Here is a 14466-nt window from a genome sequence, read left to right as displayed (position 1 = left end):
AGATTGTCAGCCGTAATCTATGTTTCAATAAATATATACAAAAATACGATTGATATAAGTTATGGGATCGTACAGTAATGTTAGTGACAATGCTTTAATCATCACAATTATATTATGCTGACTTCAAGTCGATGTGATATTTACCGCAATGTACGCTCCGAGAGATAGCGCTTTTAAATGTGATCAAATATTTTCTTGAAACAAAATGTTACATAGCATAACTGTCTTAATCAATTTACACACACTTTTAAGTTGGTTATTAGCTGTGCAGAGTGATTTACCATCACTAGCGCCCCAGTGTAACCATACATGCGCCAATAAACAGTTGTATCATATTTTGTCTAAATTTTACAATAAAACATAAACGACAAAGACAAACGTCTACCGAACTTTGTTGAAAAGAAACAATTGAGCCGTGCCATGAGAAAACCAACATAGTGGGTATGCGACCAGCATGGATCCAGACCAGCCTGCGCATCCGTGCTGTTCGCTAACAGTTTCTCTAATTCTAATAGGCTTTAAAAGCGAACAGCATGAATCCTGACCAGACTGCGCGGATGCGCAGGCTGGTCTGGATCCATGCTGGTCGCAAAGCCACTATGTTGGTTTTCTCATGGCACGGCTTGATTAAAGTAGAAATGTTACATGTAAGAAGTAAGTAGATATTTGTTAAGAAAAAGGAAAATCATGACGTGATCTGCCTCCCATGAAATACCACTTCTCGGAGAGACAATATTCATATCATCCCAACTTTCATGTAAACTTTATTTGATCAGTCGTCTTCGACAAATTATGTGCTTAATCTGTATTGATTAATAATTATATCTGCTTCAAATTCTTTTTTATGATATTATGCTTAGTTAAGACTTTACGTTATTTCCGTCAAAAATCATACTTTAAAATGGATTAACAGTTCGTAAATGAATTCCGTATGCTGTAGAGACTTACCTCAGAACCTGTGCTTGGCTCTTGCGACGCTGAAACAAGCAACACTTTCAAAATCCCTGTAACATAGAAACATGTTAATTTTACTATTTATAAAAATACATTGTAATAAGCGTCCTAAAATAGATTTAAATTTTTTTCTGTGTGAATAATATCTCCTTAAACACTATTGTCTTACAGGAGTAATGTTATTTCGTGGATATATTTTTTTCAAAGCAGAATACAGCTTGAGCAGATGTTAATGTTTAAGTTATAAATTGTTTCCCGATGTTAGAAAGGGATATTGTCAGAACTGATCATGCAAACACTTCATAAGGTAACCATCGTGTTTTATCAACACTTTGGATGTATATCACATATCCTCATCATCACTCCTGTAACAAGGTTTAGTGCATATTCAATAAATTATCGTGTCAGAGTTTCGTTACTGCTTCTGAAATGTAGACATAAATGATTTTCATTTTGTTTGTAGTTGAAATTGGTATAAATCACCCCTCTTAACTGAGTTATTGTTACTGATTGTGAAATTTAGGCATGATTGATCATCATTTCATTTGTAGTTGAGCTGTGTATAAGTCACTCCTCTAACAAGTGCATATATTCAATGAATTATTGCTATTGATTCTGAAGTGTAGGCATAATAAATGACTGATTTTCATTATGCCCTCACCCCCATCCCCCTTCGAAGAAGGAGGGGTATATTGTTTTGCAGATGCCGGTCTGTCGGTCGGTATGTAGACCAGTCCGTTTCCGCATAATAACTCAAGAACGCTGGGGCCTAGGATCATAAAGGTTAATAGAGAGGTTAGTCATGACCAGCAGATGACCCCTATTGAGTTTGAGATCAGTAGGTCAAAGGTCAAGGTCACAGTGACCCGGAATAGTTAAACGGTTTCCGGATGATAACTCAAAAGCTCTTGGACCTAGGAATATGAAAGTTATTTGAGAGATTGGTCATGACCAGCAGATGACCCCTATCTATTTTGAGGTCAAAGGGCAAGGTTACAGTGACCTGGAATAGTTAAACAGTTTCCGGATGATAACACTAGAACACTTGAACCTAGAATCATGAAAGTAGATAGAAATGTTGGTCATGACCAGCAGATGACCCCTATTGATTTTAAGATTAGTAGGTCAAAGGTCAAGGTCACATTGACACGGAATAGTTATTGGTTTTCGGATGATAACTCGAAAATGCTTGGACCTGGGAACATAAAAGTTATTAGGGAGGTTGGTCATGACCAGCAGATGACCTCTGTTTATTTTGAGATTAGTAAACCAAAGTCAATGTCACATTGACCCGGAATAGTTTAACGGTTTCCGGATGATAACTCAAGAATGCTTGGGCCTAGAATCAAGGAAGTTGATAGGGAGGTTGGACATGAGCCATAAATGACCCCTACTTATTTTGAGGTCAGTAGATCAAAGGTCAATGTCACAGTGACCTGGAACAGTTAAACTGTTTCCGGACATTAACTTAAGAATACTTGGGCCTAGGATCATGAAACTTCATAGAGAAGCTGGTCATGATCAGTGGATGACCTCTATTGATTTTAAGATCAGTAGGCAAAAGGTCATGGTCACAGTGACCCGGAACAGTTAAACGGTTTCCGGATGGTAACTCAAGAACACTTGAACCTAGGTCATGACCAGCAGATGACCCTTATTGATTTTGAGGTTAGAAGGCCAAAGGTCAAGGTCACAGTGACCTGGAACAGTTTCCTGATGATAACTTGAGAATGCTTGAGCTTAGGATCATGAAACTTGACAAGGAAGTTGATCATGATCAGTAGATGATCCCTATTGCTTTTGAGGTCAATAGGTCATAGATGAAGGTCACATTGACCCAGAACAGTAGAACTTTTGTGTACAGTGACCAAATAATTTCTGCTTCTTGTGCAATTACTGAATGCATCAAGGGGGCATTTCGTGTTCTACGAGCTCTTGTTTCACTTGTTTTGTTTGTTTGTTTTGGGTTTAACGCCGTTTTTCAACAGTATTTCAGTCATGTAACGGCGGGCAGTTAACCTAACCAGTGTTCCTGGATTCTGTACCAGTACAAACCTGTTCTCCGCAAGTAACTGCCAACTTCCCCACATGAATCAGAGGTGGAGGACTAATGATTTCAGACACAATGTCGTTTATCAAATAGTCACGGAGAACATACGCCCCGCCCGAGGATCGAACTCACGACCCCGCGATCCGTAGACCGACGCTCTACCTACTGAGCTAAGCGGGCGGGCTTGTTTCACTTGTAGTTGAACTGAGTATAAGTCACTCCTCTTACAAGTGAGTTGTCATGTTAAAAGTCACTCCTCTAACAAGTATATATTCAATGAGTTAGTGTTATTGATTGTGAAATGTAGGCATGATTGACTATATCATTCGTAGTTAAACAGCGTATGAGTCACACCACTAACATACATGACATATTCAATGAGTTATTGATTCTGGAATGGTGGCATGATTGATTATAATTTTATTCGTAGTTGAACTAGGTATAATTCACTTCTCTTAGTACATGCATATTCAATGAATTGTCGTGTTGATGTTAAGATACTACTTCTGAAATAACTTATTATTACTTATGTAATTACAGTTGAATAAGACCTCATTACACAAGGGAAACAATCTGTTTATAGAGTGAAATAGTTGAGTGAACACCGCTTGTTAAACCTAATCCTATCTATGTGATATCAATGCAATGAAAATGTAAGTTATTTATGTTAAATGCAATGCAAGAGAACAAAGTAATGCATTTAACAGTCCTTAAATTGTTTTCTTTGATTTTTCGTATTTTTAAATTATACCTTTTCCATACTTTGACGCATATATATGGGTAGCAGAGATTGTTCTCTTTCCATGAGTAGCTTTCTTAACATTGTATACCTTGTGAAATTCTGTGGATTTTCACTTTTTCAAAATAATCGTCATTTTGTTGATATATTTCACAGCACAAAATTGCACACTTCCCCGGGGTATTAAGTTATTTAATCTTTACAAGTTTTCTTTCAAGACTGTTGACAGTTGTAGTAATTATGCATTTTTTTAAGCCTAGTGGTAATCAAAGCACTGAGAAGACTGATGTGGGCAGCGATTGACAGTTTCTGGTAATGGGCATGAACAGTTACCTTAAGTTTGGAGATTCTACTTAAATTACTAGTACTTAACCAAATCAAGGGGAAAAACTTTGCTTTTACTCGGTCAAGTGGGATAAAAACAATATATAAGCAAAGCTCATGCGCTTATTGATAAGCCTGTTTGGTTATTCTTGCTCAAAATATTTTCTGAATTATAAGCATTTTCATTTTTATCGAATCAATAGGAACAAGGGGAATAACAGTAAATGTGATCGAAGATCATGCACTAACTGATAATTATGTGACGTTTGCAGATTCTAGTTAAAACAAGAGCTCTTAGGACACGAAACGCCCCATTAATGCATTTTAGTAATTGTACCAGGAACAGCAGTCACTGTGCAATGAACATTTGACGTACTGACCTCAAATCAATAATTGTGAGTCATTTACCAGTCATAAGTGACCTTCGTATCAAATGTGATCTTAGACCATAGCACTCTCTAGTTATCTGGCAAAAAAATCTATTGCTCCGGGTCACTTTAACCATGACATTTGATCTACTGGTCGCAAAATCAGCAGGGGTCATCTTCTTATCATGAAAAACCTCGCAATCAACATTCCTGATCCTAGACCCAAGCTTTCTTGAGTTATCATCCGTAAACTAAATGGTCTACAGACCAACCGACAGCCATTATCAAGCAATAATATTTACAATAAGGGGAGCAATTAATTTTCAAACTAGAGGATGCTTTTGTAGAAAAGCCCTTGTCTCCCTCAATGCATAGCCGTAATAGGCAAGAAGTGAATAGGGGATAAGAGCGAAAGTTAAAGAGGCACTAATGGCTGGCAGCAATAGGGATCATCTACTCTGCGTGTCCAATTATTCTTTTAAGTTTCAACATTCTGCACCAAGTGGTTCTCAAGTTATTGATCAGAAACTGTTTCACATGTTCAGGCCCCTGTGACCTTGACATGTGATTTTTTTAATTTTTCAAATGAGATCTCATCTTAGTAAAACAAAAACTTCATTTAGATTCCAACTTTTACTGGAAATACACATATAAACTTCCATTCAAAACTACGAAGGATTCAAAATTACAGTGGTTTAAGTATGAAATCAAAAAGGGATTCTTGCTTCAAATCGCTTGCTTAACCTTTAACTATCTGACCTCAAAATCAATAGGGGTCATCTGCCGGTCATGATCAACCATCCTATTAAGTTTTAAGGTCCTCGGTCCAAGCGTTTTCAAGTTATCGTGTGAAAACTACGAAAGACCCGTGGTGACATTTCAACTTCACTGGTCTTTCGTAGTTCATGACTAGGAATGATTCCTGTCGGTCACAGATCAAGGTTACAGTAACTCGGAACAGTTAAACGGTTTTCTACGAAAGACCCGTGGTGACATTTCAACTTCATTATTTCACGATTTCTGCTTCCTGATTTCACGATTTCAACTTCATGAATTCACGAATTCACGATTTCTGCTTCCTGATTTCACGATTTCCACTTCATGAATTCACGATTTCACGAATTCGAGATTTCACGAAAAAAAACTTCACGATTTCTTGATTTCACGATTTCCACTTCATGAATTCACGATTTCACGATTTCTGCTTCCAGAAATCACGATTTCCACTTCATGAATTCACAATTTCACGATTTCCACTTCACGAATTCACGATTTCTACTTCACGAATTCACGATTTCGCAATTTCCACTTCACGAATTCACGATTTCCACAATGGTGAAATCGTGAATTCATGAAGAGGAAATTGTGAAATCGTGAATTCGTGTAGTGGAAATCGTGAAATCGAGAATTCGTGAAGTGGAAATCGTGAAATCGTGAATTCGTGAAGTGGAAAACGTGAATTCGTGAAGTTGAAATCGTGAATTCGTGAAGTGGAAATCGTGAAATCGTGAATTCGTGAAGTGGAAATCGTGAATTCGTGAAGTTGAAATCGTGAAGTTGAAATCGTGAAATCGTGAATTCGTGAAGTGGAAATCGTGAATTCGTGAAGTGAAAATCGTGAAGTTGAAATCGTGAAATCGTGAATTCATGAAGTGGAAATCGTGAAATCGTGAATTCGTGAAGTGGAAATCGTGAATTCGTGAAGTTGAAATCGTGAAATCGTGAAGTGGAAATCGTGAAATCGTGAATTCGTGAAGTGGAAATCGTGAATTCGTGAAGTTGAAATCGTGAAATCATGAAGTGGAAATCGTGAATTCAGGAAGCAGAAATCGTGAAGTGGAAATCGTGAATTCATGAAGTGGAAATCGTGAATTCGTGAAGTGGAAATCGTGAATTATTGAAGGTGAAATCGTGAAGTGGAAATCGTGAAATCGTGAATTCGTGAAGTGGAAATCGTGAATTCGTGAAGTTGAAATCGTGAAATCATGAAGTGGAAATCGTGAATTCAGGAAGCAGAAATCGTGAAGTGGAAATCGTGAATTCATGAAGTGGAAATTGTGAAATCGTGAATTCGTGAAGAGAAATCGGAAATCGTGAATTCATGAAGTGGAAATCGTGAATTCAGGAAACAGAAATCGTGAATTCATGAAGTGGAAATCGTGAAGTCAAGAAATCGTGAAATCATGAAATCGTGAAATCATGAAATCGTGAAGGTTTTTCGTGAAATCGTGAATCCGTGAAATCGTGAATTCATGAAGTGGAAATCGTGAAATCGTGAATTCATGAAGTGGAAATCGTGAAATCAGGAAGCAGAAATCGTGAAATAATGAAGTTGAAATGTCACCACGGGTCTTTCGTAATGAACAACCTCTCTAAAAAATTTCATGATCCTAGGCCTAAGCATCATGGCTTAAGTTATAATCCGGGAACCCTTTAATTGTTTTGAATCATTGTGACCTTGACCTTTGACCTATTGACCTCAAAGTCAAACTTGACCCGTATTTCATCATGTTACATCTGTGTACCAACATTAATGATCCGAGGCCCAAGCGTTCTCAAGTTTTCATCCGAAAACCATTTAACTGTTCCGGGCCATAGTCACTTTGACCCTTGACCTACTGACCTCAAAGTCAAACTTGATCTGTATTGTATCGTGTAACACCTGTGTACCAAATATATGATCATAGGCCCAAAATTTCTCAAGTTACCATCCGGAAACCGTTTAAATCTTCCGGATTTTTGTGACCTTGACCTGGCCTACTGACCTCGAAGTTGAATTTGATCTGTATTTTCTGATGTTACAGCTGTGCACCAAAATTATTTAAATCTGTCAAGCCTTTCATGAGTTATTGTCCAGAAACTATGAACACCAACGGACTGACATACCGACCGACCGACAAGCTCACTCCTATATACCCATATACCCTCCCCCACCCCCCGGAACACATATAAACTTCCATTCAAAACCACGAAGTATTCAAAATTACAGTGCTTTCAGTATGAAATCAACAAAGGGATTCTTGTATCAAATCACTTATTACAAAAAAAAAATGATAATAAAAATGCCAATAGGTGTTCTTTTTGTGGAAATCAAATTGAAACGCTAAAGCATCTCTTTTGGGATTGTCAGTCAACAAATATTTATTGGAAAGATGTTAAAAGACGGATAAACTTAAAATGTCCGAAATTCAGTGTGAATACAAAATGGTCTATAACAGACATCATTCTAGATTATAAAAATTGAATATAGTTACGACAAATCTTACTATCTTGGCCAAACACTAAACATGTCGGTGTAAATCTAAAAACTCAGGTCCAAGTCATATTAGCCTGATCCGCCTTGAACTCTCTCTCCCTCACACACACACACACACGCACACACGCACTCACGCACGCACGCACACACGCACACACACACACACACACACACACAGACACTGACAGTGTGTACATTCCTGTATATTTCGAGGTCTTTTAATTAACATTACTTCAAACAACATGATGTTCTATTTTGACATTAAGTGTTAGGTTATTTGTTTTCGTATCCTTTGTTTTCCCCGTTTTTTATCTTAGTAAGCGTGGTACATTGTAAGAAGGATAATCAGGATTTGAAAAGAAATAAAAGAATTGGACGTTTTTCCCCCTTAATGACAACTATATACCCTATCATCTTTTTCTTCTGTCTCGCAAGCAAACAAATCAATACTTTGTATAGGATATATGTCCACAAGTTGACGACTTTGAAAAATATATGGAACGCCTTCTGTTTATACTTCTTAAACGGTGATCTAGTCATGTCAGCTAGTGATGTGCGTTTCACATTTCGTGACCTGAATTTACTGTTTCGTGCCGTAGATACGTCAGTTCGTGGTGAGCATTTTACATTTCGTGCAGTAGATAAGTCAGTTGATGATGTGCATTTCACATTTCGTAATGTGCATTTCACATTTCGGGCAGTATATAAATCAGTTGATGATGTGCATTTACGACGTCCTGCAGTAGTGAAATCAGTTTCACATTCCGTGATGTGCATAGTAGTTACGTCAGTTCGTGATGTGCATTCTACATTTCGTGCAGTAGATTAGCCGGTTCGTGATGTGCATTTCACATTTTCGTGATGTGCATTTGCTATGTCGTGCAGTAGATAAGTCAGTTCGTTTTGTGCATTTCACATTTCATGATGTGCATTTGCTATGTTGTGCAGTAGATAAGTCAGTTCGAGATGTGCATTTCACATTTTGTGCAGTAAATAAGCCGGTTCGTGATGTGCATTTCATATTTTCGTGGTGTGCATTTGCTATGTCTAGCAGTGGATAAGTCAGTTTGTTTTGTGCATTTCAAATTTCATGATATGCATTTACTATGTTGTGCAGTAGATAAGTCAGTTCGTGATGTGCATTTCACATTTCATGCAGTAAATAAGCCAGTTCGTGAGGTGCATTTCATATTTCGTGCAATAAATTAGCAAGTATGTGATGTGCATTTCACATTTCGTGATTTGTATTTGCTATGTCATGCAGTAGATAAGTCAGTTCGTTTTGTGCATTTCAAATTTCATGATGTGCATTTGCTATGTTGTGCAGTCGAAAAGTCAGTTCGTGAGGTGCATTTCACATTTCATGCAGTAAATAAGCCAGTTCGTGATGTGCACTTTTACATTTCCTGATATGCATTTGCTATTTCGTGCAATAGATAAGTCAGTTTGTGAGGTGCATTTCATATTTTGTGCAGTAAATTAGCAAGTTCGTAATGTCCATTTCACATTTCATTATGTTCTTCTTACATTTTGTGCATTAGATAAGTCAGTTCGTCATGTGTATTTAAAATTTCGTGCAGTAGATAAGTCACTTTGTTATGTGCATTTCACATTTCATGATGTGCATTTGCTATTTTGTGCAGTAGATAAGTCAGTTCGTGATGTGAATTTCACATTGCATGCAGTAAATAAGCCGGTTCGTGATGTGCATTTCATATTTTCGTGGTGTGCATTTGCTATATCTAGCAGTGGATAAGTCAGTTCGTTTTGTGCATTTCAAATTTCATGATGTGCATTTACTATGTTGTGCAGTAGATAAGTCAGTTCGTGATATGCATTTCACATTTCGTGCAGTAAATAAGCCAGTTCGTGAGGTGCATTTCATATTTCGTGCAGTAAATTAGCAAGTTCGTGATGTGCATTTCACATTTCGTGATTTGTATTTGCTATGTCGTGCAGTAGATAAGTCAGTTCGTTTTGAGCATCTCAAATATCATGATGTGCATTTGCTATGTTGTGCAGTAAATAAGTCAGTTCGTTTTGTGCATTTCAAATTTCGTGATGTGCATTTGCTATGTTGTGCAGTCGAAAAGTCAGTTCGTGACGTGCATTTCACATTTCATGCAGTAAATAAGCCAGTTCGTGGTGTGCATTTTTACACTTCCTGATATGCATTTGCTATTTCGTGCAATAGATAAGTCAGTTTGTGAGGTGCATTTCATATTTTGTGCAGTAAATTAGCAAGTTCGTAATGTCCATTTCACATTTCGTTATGTTCTCCTTACATTTTGTGCATTAGATAAGTCATTTCGTCATGTGCATTTAACATTTCGTGCAGTAGGTAAGTCACTTTGTTATGTGCATTTCACATTTCGTAATTTGCATTTGCTATGTCGTGCAGTAGATAAGTAAGTTCGTGGTGTGCATTTCACTTATATACTGCACGAAATGTGAAATGCACATGTGCATTTTACATTTTGTGCAGTAGATAAGTCAGTTGGTGATGTGCATTTCATTTTTTGTGATGTTCATTTCACATTTCGTGCAGTAGATAAGACAGTTGGTGATGTGTGTTTCATATGTCATGATGTGCGTTCAGATTTCGTGCAGAAGGTAAGTCAGTTGGATGTGTGTATTTCATATTTCTTGATGTGCATTTTACATTGTGTGCAGTATATAAGTCAGTCGGTGATGTGCATTTCATATTTCGTGAAGTACATTTCACATTTCGTGCAGCAGATAAAACAGTTGGTGATGTGCGTTTCTTATTTTATGGCGTGCGTTTCATATTACGTGATGTTTATTTTACATTGCGTGCAGTATACAAGTCAGTTCGTGATGTGCATTTCATATTTCATGATGCATTTTTCACATTTCGTGCAGTAGATAAAACAGTTGATGGTGTGCATTTCACAATTCGTGATGCTTATTTCACATTTCGTGCAGTGTATAAGTCAGTTGGTGATGTGCATTTCACATTTCGTACAGAAGATAAGTCAGTTGGTGAAGTGCATGTCACCAAGTGACTTACCTACTGCATAAAATGTAAAGTGCACATCGCCAGTTGTGAAATGCACATGTGCATTTTACATTTTGTGCAGTAGATAAGACAGTTGGTGATGTGTGTTTCATATTTTGGTGATGTTCATTTCACATTTCGTGCAGTAGATAAGTCAGTTTGTGATGTGCATTTTATATTTTGTGATGTTCATTTCACATTCCGAGTAGCAGATAAAACAGTTGGTGGTTTTATAATCCGTGATGATTATTTCACCTTTCGTGCAGTATATAAGTCAGTTGGTGATGTGCATTTCACATTTCGTGCAGTATATAAGTCAGTTGGTATTGTGAATTTTACATTTCGTGCAGTAGATATGTCAATTGGTGATGAGCATTTCACATTTCGTGATGTGCAGTTTACATTTCGTGCAGTAGATAAGTCAGGTAGAGATGTGCATTTCACAATTGGCGTTGTGCACTTTACATTTTGTGCTGTAGGTAAGTCACTTGATGGCATGCACTTCACCAACTGACTTATCTTCTGTACGAAATGTGAAATGCACATCACCAACTGACTTATACACTGCATGAAATGTGAAATAAGCATCACGAATTGTGAAATGCACACCATCAACTGTTTTATCTACTGCACGAAATGTGAAAAATGCATCATGAAATATGAAATGCACATCACAAACTGACTTGTATACTGCACGCAATGTAAAATAAACATCACGAAATATAAAACGCACGCCATAAAATATGAAACGCACATCACCAACTGTTTTATCTACTGCACGAAATGTGAAATGTTCTTCACGAATTATGAAACGCACATCACCGACTGACTTATATACTGCACACAATATAAAATGCACATCACGAAATATGAAATACACACCTCCAACTGTTTTATCTTCTGCACGACATCTGAACGCACATCATGACATATGAAACACACATCACCAACCGTCTTATTTACTGCACGAAATGTGAAATGCACACCACGAAAAATGAAATGCACATCACCAACTGGCTCATATATTTTGCACGAAATGTGAAATGTACATCACGGAATGTGAAATGCACACCACGAAATATGAAATGCACATCACCAACTAGCTTATATACTGCACGAAATACGAAATGCACATCGCGAAATATGAAACACACATTACAAATTGACTTATCTACTACACAAAATTATCAGCTGCAACATCAGCAGTCAATAAATGCCGTGCACCGACGTAAAAAAGTATCAAAGTCGTAAGGGTCAGACAACCACATTGATTCCGTCATCTCTTTTAGTCTCATTATATATTCTCCCATGGGATCTTCTGATTTTTTTCTATTTCTATGATAAAATTCATGATATTTTAGCTAACGTCAATGCCTCTAACTTAATTCGTTAATTACAATGCTAGACTATTTATCTTTTTTTATTTTACTTTCTTCTTATTTTTCTTTTTTTATTTTTTTTTTTTTATTATTATTATTATTTTCCCCAACTGTTTATTTCGATTTTTTTGGTCCTACGTACCATAATTACAAAAAAAGACAATTCGGACAAATCTAAAAAATTAACATTTATTATGTGTTTATGTAAATTAAATCAAACAATTAACCTTCCTTTCACAAAATTAAAAAAAAAACAGCAATAAAATCTTATATACTCACACACGTATAAAATCACGTAAACTTCCATGATATGAATATAGTTCTCTCTATATCTGTTTGTTTGTTGTCTTGCTTATCTGGGCCATTCTACGCGAAAATGTACTGCATATAATTATCCTTTTGACTGAGACTTTATTGTTTCACAATAATAAAACTACGATTACGCAAATTCCTATATTGATGAACAAACTAGTTTATAGTAACATTTAAAAGAACAGATTTGCTCTCAAAAATGACAACTGTGTTGTTAAAAGTTGTGTTCTGACGGAATTGATCTGTTGAATTTTGCCATGGTGATTTGTTTTCAAACCAGTTGCAAAGCAAATTCTTAAAAGGAAAAGGCAATTTGAGAATCTTGTGGCTTTTCCATTTTATATCTTTGTAACATATTAATAAGTAATGTGCGAGTGGTAAAAAACTTAAATCCAAAACTTTTAAGACTTTAAAAGGATTGAGTCGAGCAGGATATTTTTTTTTTCATTTCAGCTATATTTCAGTGCCGTAATCAGACCCGAAAGAAAACACAGAGGCAGGATTTAATCTTTGAGAGATAGGTGAGTCAGTGGTGCGCTGGTTTAGGTACAAATGTAGATAAAGAAGCTAACGTTGGAAGTAAAATTACATAAGTCTTAGAGTATATTTTCAGGCCTAGGTCTGGAAATTGAGGCAGGGGTGCGGGGGTTTAGGTACAAATATAGAAAAAGAAGCTAACTTTGGAAGCAATTTACACCAGAGTAATTTCCAACCTAAGTCTGGAAAGTGGCACGGGGGTGAGAAGGTTTAGGTACAAATTTAGATAAGCTAACTTTTGAAGAAAAATTACATAGAGTATATTTCCAGGCCTAGGTCTGGAAACAAAGGAAAACAAATTGTAGCATTTTTGAGATGGGAATTCTTGGGGATCCTACCGAGAAACGGGTTGAAGTGCTACCGACATTTGCTGCATTTTAAGCCATCTCAGATAAAAACGTCTGAGCAAATTAGTTTGAAAAGTACACAGTACTGGTAAATTAGTAAAAAAAGAAACAACAAATTATTATGTATATCCGTAACATATAATCTGTCAGTGACTTTCAAAGCCTTCTTAAGAAATATAATTAATACTTTCCTGATATCTAAAAATTGTCGTACCATCAGTGCTTTTAACAGAAACACACATTGTAACAAAAAGAAATACAAAGTAATTTATAACCACCTTGACAGTCTTTAAAGCGTAAGTAATTCGGTATTTAGAAGAAGAATGTAAAATGTGTTTGAAGAAATAAGAAACGCTTTTAAAAGATAGGAATGTCATTTTTTATGACTCGCAAGAGAAGTGTGTGATTTACAGATTTGTCGATCATATTACAGTTTCAAAATTGGCACTGTCATTTAGGGGTCTAATCCATAAAATCTGCTATCTTTAACTGGGAATAACGAAGCCATATAAAAAAATATTGACCACTAATGAAATTATGATTAGAAAATATATCTGAGATGGAGGCTGATCAAGTTTCAAGCATACTTATGTAAACATTTTAAAAATCAATTTAAAAATGAATATCCTCTTGACATACATACGTCAATCAGTATCTATGCTCGCTTTGAAAAAGTATATACATGTAATATAAAAAAATATTTCAACATGATTCTTACGCAAAGAATGTGAATCTCAATTTACTTCTTTGATACATGAACTGTTTAAGACTTTCTAATGCCAGACCAATTAAGAGAAAGGTAATCAACAAGTTACTTGATATAACACGGCAACGGTAATCATCATGTTGCACACTATGACACGGAAACGGTTATTAACATGATGCGCACTATAACACGGTAACGGTAATTAACATGATGCACACTATGACACGGTAACGGTAATTAACATGATGCGCACTATGACACGGTAACGATAATTAACATGATGCGCACTATGACGCGGTAACGGTAATTAACATGATGCGCACTATGACGCGGTAACGGTAATTAACATGATGCGCACTATGACGCGGTAACGGTAATTAACATGATGCGCACTATGACGCGGTAACGGTAATTAACATGATGCACACTATGACGCGGTAACGGTAATTAACATGATGCACACTATGACGCGGCA

General features: G+C 36.5%; 2 protein-coding genes across 2 annotated transcripts in view; both read right to left on the bottom strand.

Annotated features, from left to right (window-relative positions):
- LOC123541127 (uncharacterized) overlaps window positions 1–1129 on the bottom strand; it is a 38344-nt gene extending 37215 nt beyond the window's left edge. Inside the window, exon 1 of the mRNA XM_053526204.1 lies at window positions 949–1129. The gene's annotated coding sequence lies outside the window, so the exon portion shown is untranslated. The remainder of the gene's footprint in view (window positions 1–948) is intronic.
- LOC123540439 (phosducin-like protein 3) overlaps window positions 1–14466 on the bottom strand; it is a 478889-nt gene that overhangs the window by 90716 nt on the left and 373707 nt on the right. The window lies entirely within an intron of this gene.

Source organism: Mercenaria mercenaria, chromosome 16 (assembly GCF_021730395.1).
Source record: "Mercenaria mercenaria strain notata chromosome 16, MADL_Memer_1, whole genome shotgun sequence".
NCBI classification, from domain to species: domain Eukaryota; kingdom Metazoa; phylum Mollusca; class Bivalvia; order Venerida; family Veneridae; genus Mercenaria; species Mercenaria mercenaria.
Note: the sequence above shows the minus strand (reverse complement) of the source record. Positions and strands in the feature narration are given on the sequence as shown.